Raw genomic sequence first — 8774 nt, forward strand, 5'->3', positions numbered from 1 at the left:
CCCAGGGATTGAACCCTGGTCTCCCGCCTTGTAGGCAGATGCTTTACCGTCTGAGCCACCAGGGAAGACAATATATGGGGCTGTAACAATGGAAAGAATACCCTACAAAATCCATGGAAATATCTCTGTGTATTAATAGCAAAACCCATAAAAACTAACTCTAACCCCTAACCTCAACACAAACCCCTAACCCTAACCCTTGACCCCGAACTGTGGCCCTTTGGGAGTGTGTGGAGGGGCTGCAGGCACTCCTGGGGGGCCTCTGGCAATGGCTGTCTGGGACTGCACTCGGGAGAGAAACCCCCTGTTCCCAGTGCTTCCTCTGCAATGGAGCCAGCGCGAGGGATCTGCTGCACCATGCAAAGTGGGGAGGCTTCTCAATCTGGCAAATGAGAGGGGAAAAAATGACAACCATTTTGGCAAAGCTGAAGATCTTCATATTTCAAAATGCTACAGCACAGACATTGTGTTTTGATGACCACACGATTTCATTTATTTCGTGATCCCCGCAAATGCACTTTGTGAGGAAAGAAAAGAGCTGACACTTTTCCTCCCACTTATTTCTTCAACAAATATTTATCGAATCTGGCACGCTCTGGGTGACAGATCAGAGAATACAGAAAGTAAAAATTCCTGCCGGCTTGGGGTTGACACTCTAGCCAGAGACGCAGACAATAAACAAACAGCACACAAAGGAAGGGCAGAACGTGACGGGAGCGTTAGGGGGCAGGACAGAACGACGGGCGTGCCGGTGGTAGGGCAGTGTCTGCAACGAGTGGTCAATGAGATCTTACTGAGAAAGCGGACATCTGAACAAAGACTGAAGGGGGAGAGGTGTCGAGCCATCCTGCTGTCAAGGACGAACGTTCCAAGGAGATGAAGTGGTCTGTGCAAAGGCCCCGGGGCATTCGGGGACAGCAAGGAGGCTGGAGCAGGATGGATGAGAGCAGGTGAGAAAAGGGCAGAGACAGACCAGCCGGTGGACCTGGAAATCCAGCACGTGGAGGCAGAGGAAGGTTCTCAGAGTCTGGGTTCATACCTTCAAAGTGCGTGAAATTAAAAGACGCTTGCTCCTTGGAAGAAAAGCTATGACAAACCTAGACAGTGTATTAAAAAGCAGAGGCATCACTTGCTGACAAAGGTCCAGATAGTCAAAGCTATAGTTTTTCCAGTAGTCATGTATGGATGTGAGAGCTGGACCATAAAGAAGGCTGAGCGCCAAAGAATTGAGTTGTGGTGCTGGAGAAGACTCTTGAGTCCCTTGGACAACAAGGAGATCAACCCTGAATATTCACTGGCAGGACTGAAGCTGAAGCTCCAATACTTTATCCACCTGATGAGAAGAGCTGACTCATTGGAAAAGACCCTGATGCTGGGAAAGATTGAAGCAAAAGGAGAAAGGGGCCGTCAGGGGATAAGATGGTTGGAGGGCATCATCGACTCAACAGACAGGAGTTTGAGCAAACTCTGGGAGATGGTGAAGGATAGGCAAGCCTGGCGGGCTGCAGTCCATGGGGTCGAAGAGAGTCAGAGACGACTGAGCAACTGAACCACCCCCACCTTCAAAGTGGGAGCTACGAGAGTCCCTGATGGTTTGGCTGTGAAATCTTAGAGTCAAGAGTGCCTTTAAGGTTTCAGGCTGAGTGGCTGCAAAGAAGGCAACATCAGCTTGGAGGGGAGGCTCTGGGTGTGGGGGCTTCAGAGGAAGACCCGGGGCTCAGCCTTGGACACATCAATGTGAGGGGACTGCCAGCCGTTGCACTATCTCCTGCCGTAACAAACGACCACAAGCCAGGGAGTTTAAGACAACAGACAACTGTGCATCCTCTCTCACAGCTCTGGGGCCACAGGGGTCATGATCCCTGGGGGCCAGTCTTGCTCCCTTCTCTGGGGCAAAGTCTTGGCAAGTGGCGAGGGTGGGCATCTTAGGCAGAGAGACAGCAGGTGACAGAGAGCCTCTGTGGCATCGCTGGTGGGACCTTCAGGGACCCTGCGAGAAGCAGGGTGGAGGTTCCCCACCCCATCAGCACAGGGACAGTACCATTGCCCAGGGCCGCTAAGCAGTGGCATCACATACTATCAGGAATGACTTCTTAGTTACATACATCATCACGAGACCTTCAGAGAGCTTCCCAGGAGGCTGTGGTAAAGAACCTGTCTGCCAACGCAAAAGCCACAGGAGACGCAGGTTCCATCCCGGGGCTGGGAAGATTCCCCTGGAGGAGGAACACTGGGAAGGTCGGGAAGATTCCTGGAGGAGGAAATGGCAACCTACCCTAGTATTCTTGCCTGGAGAATCCCATGGACAGAGAAGCCTGCCAGGCTACAGTCTGTGGGGTCGGAAAGAGTGGACATGACTGAGTGACTGCACATGCGCACACGAGACCTTCAGATCATTTGCTGGAACTCTTGAATTCTTAGGTGAGCAGGCCCAGAGACAGGAAAACGAGGATCTCATTATGGTTAGATGATGCGGGAAGGAGGGAGCTGGGTTTCAAACTCCAACCTCCATCTCTTCTTGGCCTCTCTGCCATGGTGACCTTCAAACCCAAGTGACCAACCCTCAGAGCAGAAGAGTGTTTGGACTGAGGGTTTGAGTTACAAGCAACAGAAACAGAATCTGGCTCAAACCCTGGAGGAAGCTTTGCCAATGACCACATCGAAAACTCCAAAGAGCAAGGACCCCCTGTGCAGCACAGGGAACTGTACTCAGTAACTTGTAAGAACCTATAATGGTAAAGAATGAGAAAGAGTATGTCTACGGAATGGAATCACTCTGCCGAACGCCTGAAACTACACAAGACTGTCAATCAACTCTGCTGCTGCTGCTGCTAAGTAGCTTCAGTCGTGTCCGACTCTGTGCGACCCCACAGACGGCAGCCCACCAGGCTCCCCCGTCCCTGGGATTCTTCAGGCAAGAACACTGGAGTGGGTTGCCATTTCCTTCTCCAATGCATGGAAGTGAAAAGTGAAAGTGAAGTCGCTCAGTCATGTCCGACTCTTCAAGACCCCATGGACTGCAGCCCACCGGGCTCCTCCGTCCATGGGATTTTCCAGGCAAGAGTACTGGAGTGGGGTGCCATTGCCTTCTCTGTCAATCAACTCTACTTCAATTTAAATCATCAACAAAGCCCAGATTCACACGGGAAGACACTGCAGCCCCACCCCAGGCACCGCTTGGATGGCACACACTCGGGCTGCCTCAGTGGCTGGCTCCCGACACTGCACCCAGAAGCTCTGCCGTGGTCACTCTTGGCAGGATGGACCCACGAGGTCCCTTTTCCTTGAGCTCCTGGCACCGATTCCAAGACTGGAGAAACTGTAGCCTAGGGAACAAGCCCTCGCCCACTTTCCAGGTGGCCTGGCAGGATGCAGAGGCCATTCTGCTTGGTTCCCCAGACCCAGAGGAGAGGCTAGGGTACGGGGCGGCCAGGATTTGCAGCAGGGTTCACAGTGAGGGGCTGGAAGTGCCCCCTTGACACAGTGACAAACAACGATCCTCCAAGAATACAGGCAGACCTCAGACTGTGGACCATTCCAGACCACTGCAGTGAATCAAGTCACCTGGATTTGTTTGTGATTTCCCAGGGCATAGAAAAGTTATGTTTTCACTACACTAACGTCTATTAAGTGTGCAATGGCATTATGTCTAAAAAACAACAGGCATACCTTAGTTAAAAATACTGCTATAAAATGCAAACCATCATCTGAGCTTTCGTCAAGTCTTAAAGTTTTTGCTGGCGGAAGATCTCGCCTCAGTGTTGGTGGTTGCTGGCTGATGGGGGGTGATGCTGAAATTTCTTAAAATAAGACAACAATGATGTCTGCTGCATCAATTGACTTTTCCTTTTATGAACAATTTCCTTGTAGCCTGCAGTGCTGTCTGATAGCATTTTACCCACAGAACTACTTTCAAAATCTAATCCTCTCAAACTCTGCCACTGCCTTATCAACTAAGTTTATGTTATTTCTAAATCCTCTGCTGTCATCTCAACAATTAAGTTCACCATCTTACACGGGTACAGTTCACGACACCCCAAAACAATTTGAATAGTAGCATCAAAGGTTGAACGCAAAGGTGGAGGGGACATATGTATATTTATAGCTGATTCACGTTGTTGCACAGAGAAACCAACACGACATTGTAAAGCGATTATTCCTCAATTAAAAAGAATAAAAATCACAAAAAATGAAAAAGATTAATCACAGGTCACTGTAAGTATATTGAAAACAACAGTAAAACATTTGAAACACGGCCAGGTTTACCACACTGGGCGCAGAGACACGAAGGGAGCAAACGCCGTTGGACAAATGGTGCGCACAGACCTACTGGACTCGGAGTGGCCACGGACCTTCAATTTGTAAAAAGAAAACAAAAAACAGTATCAGTGAGCACAAGAAAGCAGAGCTTGTACCGTGTCGGCGGCGTCAGGCTTAGACTAAACTCAGTGCATCCCGGGTAATACACAACAGCGGCCGCCTGGGGCAGCCCGGTGCTTGCCTCCGCCCGGTCTGTCCAGGCTCAGCTCTCACTCTGTCACCTCCCACCCCCACTCAGTTCAGCAGCAACACACCGCATGCTCTGCAGACCCTCCGCCCATTTTCTGTCTGCTGCATGTGTTTCTTTTTCGGGTAAAATTTACATACAGTGAAACACACAAGTCCTCCTTGCAATCTGATGAGCATGGACAAGTGCACACAGCTGTGAGAGCCAGGCCCTCCTCAAGATCTAGAGCTTTCCAGTACCCGGTCATTCTCTCAGCACCCATGCCTAGAAGCAAATACTGACCCGCTTCCATCACGATGGGTTTGTTTTGCCTGTTCTAGAATTTCATACCCCTGAATCCAAGCATGTACTTGTGCCCAGTTCTATCACTTAGCAAACCGTTTATGAGACTCTCCGCGGGTTGCCGTGAACATTAGCTGTGAGTCTGTGACTTCTACTCACTATAACGGGATCAAGGGGTCCGTGTGGACTGCAGAGAGGCTGGGAGACTCAAGCTTTCAACAAGGATTCTTCTGATCCCTGAGGCTGGCAGAGGGAAGGGGGGGCCCTGAACCCACCACAATCAGGCTGGTTTTCAACTCTTTACACAATGACAATTTGGCTAAGATTGCATTTGGGGAGCGGAGAAGGCAGTGGCACCCCACTCCACTACTCTTGCCTGGAAAATCCCATGGGCGGAGGAGCCTGGTGGGCTGCAGTCCATGGGGTCACTAAGAGTCGAACACAACTGAGCGACTTCACTTTCACACATTGGAGAAGGAAATGGCAGCCCACTCTAGTGTTCTTGCCTGGAGAGTCCCAGGGATGGCCGACCCTGGTGGGCTGCCATCTACGCGGTCACACAGAGTCGGACACGACTAAAGTGACTTAGCAGCAGCAGCAGCATTTGGGGAGAAGAAGACTTTTTTTCTATAGAACGAGCATCATCTGAGAAACACGAACTGTGGACGTCAGATCTGCTTGTTTTTCTCAGAATACAGCACATCCTCCAACTAGAGACCATTTCACAACCAACAGGCTGAGATTTTAGAAAATCAATGAACGAGTGTCTGGCTGCCCAGCGTGGGTGAAAGAGCCCTTAGACTCGGTAGAGAACTCGGGAGAGGTTCAGCTAACCGTTCTGGGGGCGCAGATAAGGGTGAGGGGAGGGGCGGGGTGGGGATAAGGGTGGGGGAGGGGCGGGGGTTAGTTTGGGGGCAAGGGTAGAGGTGGGGTGGGGGTTGGTGGGGGTAAGGATGGGGCGGGGGTAAGTGGGAGTGTGGGGGGTGTTGCAGAGAAGACATCTCTGAGTTACGCAACAGTTGAGGCTTTCTGGGTAAACTTTTCGGTGAGCTGGGCTCCTGGAAGAAATGCAAGCAGCAGAAGCTCACCGGAGACGGCGCAGGCGGAGCGGCGGCGGGAGACGCGGAGCTTCTGTCGGCCCTGGAGGGGGGCCCGCTCACCGCATCCCCGCGGAGCCCGCCGGCACTGGCCTAGGTTCCTGCCGGCCCACCCCTGGGCGCCCGTTCACACGACGGCTGAGCCATGCAGGGTGCGGGGGACGCGTCCAGGAGCCACAGCCCCTGTCAGCTCTCCTCACACCGCAGTCCTGGGGCGCCCGGCCCGGCTGCCGGGGGTGGGGGGGCCCCCGAGCCTCCGTGCACCGCTGGCACCCGGGAGCCAGCCCTGTGACCACACTGGTGGGCCAGCCTTCGGGGAAGACGGAGAAACGCCGCCGGAGTCCAGCACAGGGGGCTGCCTCGGGCACCAGCCGTGCGGCCCTCCCGCTCGCACCCCATTGGCCCCTCAGAGCCACGTGAGGACGTGGCGCGCCGTGGGGGCGGGGCTGGGGCACGCGGGCGGCCACGTGCTCAAGGATGGCGCTCTGTTAACACGTGAAAAGGAGAGACGGGACTTCGCTGGTTGGCCCTTGGGGGAGCGCGGAAACGTGTCAGCCCCTGGGAGGGCATTTTTCTCTCCTGCCAGAGTGGGGCGACTTCTCACCCAGTTTCTTTTTTTAAATTGAGTGAAAGATTCTTTAAATCCTACAGTGCCTTTCCAAAGTTTCACCCACCTGATTTCATATCATCTCACAGTAACCCTTTTTCCCCTTCCCACCCCTATACTGCCCCACTTTCCCCTCTCCCCACTGGTAACCACTTGTATGTTCTTTGTGACTCTGCTGCTTTTTTGTTTTATTTACCAGTTGTATTTTTTAGACTCCATATCTGAGTGATACACAGTATCTTTCTCTGATTGATTGCACTAGGCATAATGCCCTCGAGGTCGCTCCCTGTTGCTGCAAATGGCACACTTCATTCTTCTTTATGGCTGAGTATTACTCCCGTGTATACATATTCTATTCCTTTAGCCACTCCTCTGTTGATGGGCACTTGGACTGCTCCCCTGCCTTGGCTATTGTAAATAATGCTGTTATAAACATTAGGGTGCATTCTATTTTCAGTCAGTGTTTTTTCCCCAAGGTATACACCCAGGAATGGAATTGCTGAGTCATATAGTAACTAGTTTTTTTGAGGACCTGCCACACTGTTCTCCACAGTGGCTGCACGGATTTACACTCCCACCACTAGCAGAGGAGGCCTGCTTTTTTCCCACCTCCTCTCCAACATCTGTCATTTGTGTTCTTTTTGATGCAGGCCATTCTGACAGGTGTGGGATCACATCTCATTGTGGTTGGGTTGCACTTTCCTCTTGTCAGACAGGCTTTACAGTCTGGCCTCCTCGGCTTCTCTGAACAAAACTCGTCCGAGGATGCTCCCCCGCCGCCTCCCGCCCCGGCCCCCACACCACTGTTGCTGAACCCCTCATCTGAAACACAGCATTCCTCCCTGCCACTGGTGCCCCACGTCCTTCCCTGCCTCCCCTCCTGTCGGGTCTGCTTTGTCAGTCTGCACACGTACTTTGAACTCTGCGGACTGTATCTATTTTCTGGTTTCCCCAAAAATAGAGTTGATAGGGCTTTGAAATTCTCCTTGCTCCTAATGCATGATTTCCAGGAGGAAACGCAGAAAAACGTTCCTACGCGGCCACGTTCATTCTGAAAGGCGATGGGACAGTTTAACGAGTCACTTTGTTCTGGTTAGAAGGAGCCAAGGACGCAGCCTCTTGAGACGGCGGTAGAAGGGATTGCTCTGGGAGGCAAAGGGACTGCGGCAAGTAGCAATTTAAGCCGGTGACAGAAAATCTACTTGATGGACTGACAATGAGAGCGCGCAAGGAGGAGAGAATGCGTCTGGGTTAGTGCCTTCCTGACTGCCAGTCCTGACATCCTTGGTAATTCTGTCCCGGGCAAAATCTAAGCCAGAACTCTCCACAGACAATGGGCCAGATGCACTTCGGAGACAGGTAATGATCCTACAAAAACAGGAAAAACTCCAAGGAAATGAATGTACAAGCACCACTGAGAAAATGGAAAGCAGAATCTCGGTGGGCGCCACCAACCCCTGCCGGGCATTGTAACTGCGGGATGGAAATGAAGCGATGAGAGAGCTGACAGCGCTGCTGCTAGGGCCGTGTCTGCCGCCGTGTGGCTCTCCAGGCGGATAAAGACAAGGGCCGCTCACTTCATCCTCTTGACCGTGACTTTCAGCGCTAAGGTTTCTCTAGGGCATCCAATTGTGGTGTTGTTTTCCCTTTTGAAGCAGATGCTGATCTCAGAGCCAGAACTATGAACATTTCTGGGTCCCCACAATGTAACCTGTCGCCAGGTTAATTCTAGACAGCGTGTGCCGTGTTTGGATAGAGGATGTGGCCAGGTGCCCTTCTGGGATTGCCTTCATTTGGGACGTCCTTCCACAGCTAGCCACCCTGCTGGGGACTGAGGACAGGGCATTGTTCTCAGTAGTGATAGGTGGTGTTGCTGCAGCCATTTTGTGACCCCAAGGCAAAAAACCAAACACGAGTTTGCTCAGATTCATGTCCACTGAGTTGGTGATGCTATCTAACCATCTCATCCTCTGTCACCCCCTCTTCCTTTTTGCCTTCAATCTTCCCCAGCATCACCTGACTTTTCCAGTGAGTCCTCTCTTTGCATCGGATGGCCGATGTTATCGGAGCCTCAGCTTTAATCCTTCCAATGAATATTCAGGATTGATTTCCTTTAGGATTGACTGGTTGGATCTCCTTGCAGTCCACGGGACTCTTGAGAGTCTTCTCCAACACCACAGTTCAAAAGCATCAAGTCTTTGGTGCTCAGCCTTCTTTATGGTCCAACCCTCACATCCATACATGACTACTGGGAAAACCATGTAGCTTTGACTAGATGGAC

General features: G+C 51.9%; 1 long non-coding RNA gene across 1 annotated transcript; it reads right to left on the reverse strand.

The window, feature by feature from the left end:
* Nucleotides 1–4199: 4199 nt before the first annotated feature.
* Nucleotides 4200–6266, reverse strand: LOC133238797 (uncharacterized). Its single transcript, XR_009733634.1, has 2 exons — nt 5878–6266; nt 4200–4352 (listed from the first exon to the last, which is right to left on the reverse strand). It is a non-coding gene; the product is annotated as an uncharacterized LOC133238797 (long non-coding RNA).
* Nucleotides 6267–8774: the final 2508 nt, after the last annotated feature.

This window comes from Bos javanicus, chromosome 25 (genome assembly GCF_032452875.1).
Source record: "Bos javanicus breed banteng chromosome 25, ARS-OSU_banteng_1.0, whole genome shotgun sequence".
Lineage (NCBI taxonomy): Eukaryota > Metazoa > Chordata > Mammalia > Artiodactyla > Bovidae > Bos > Bos javanicus.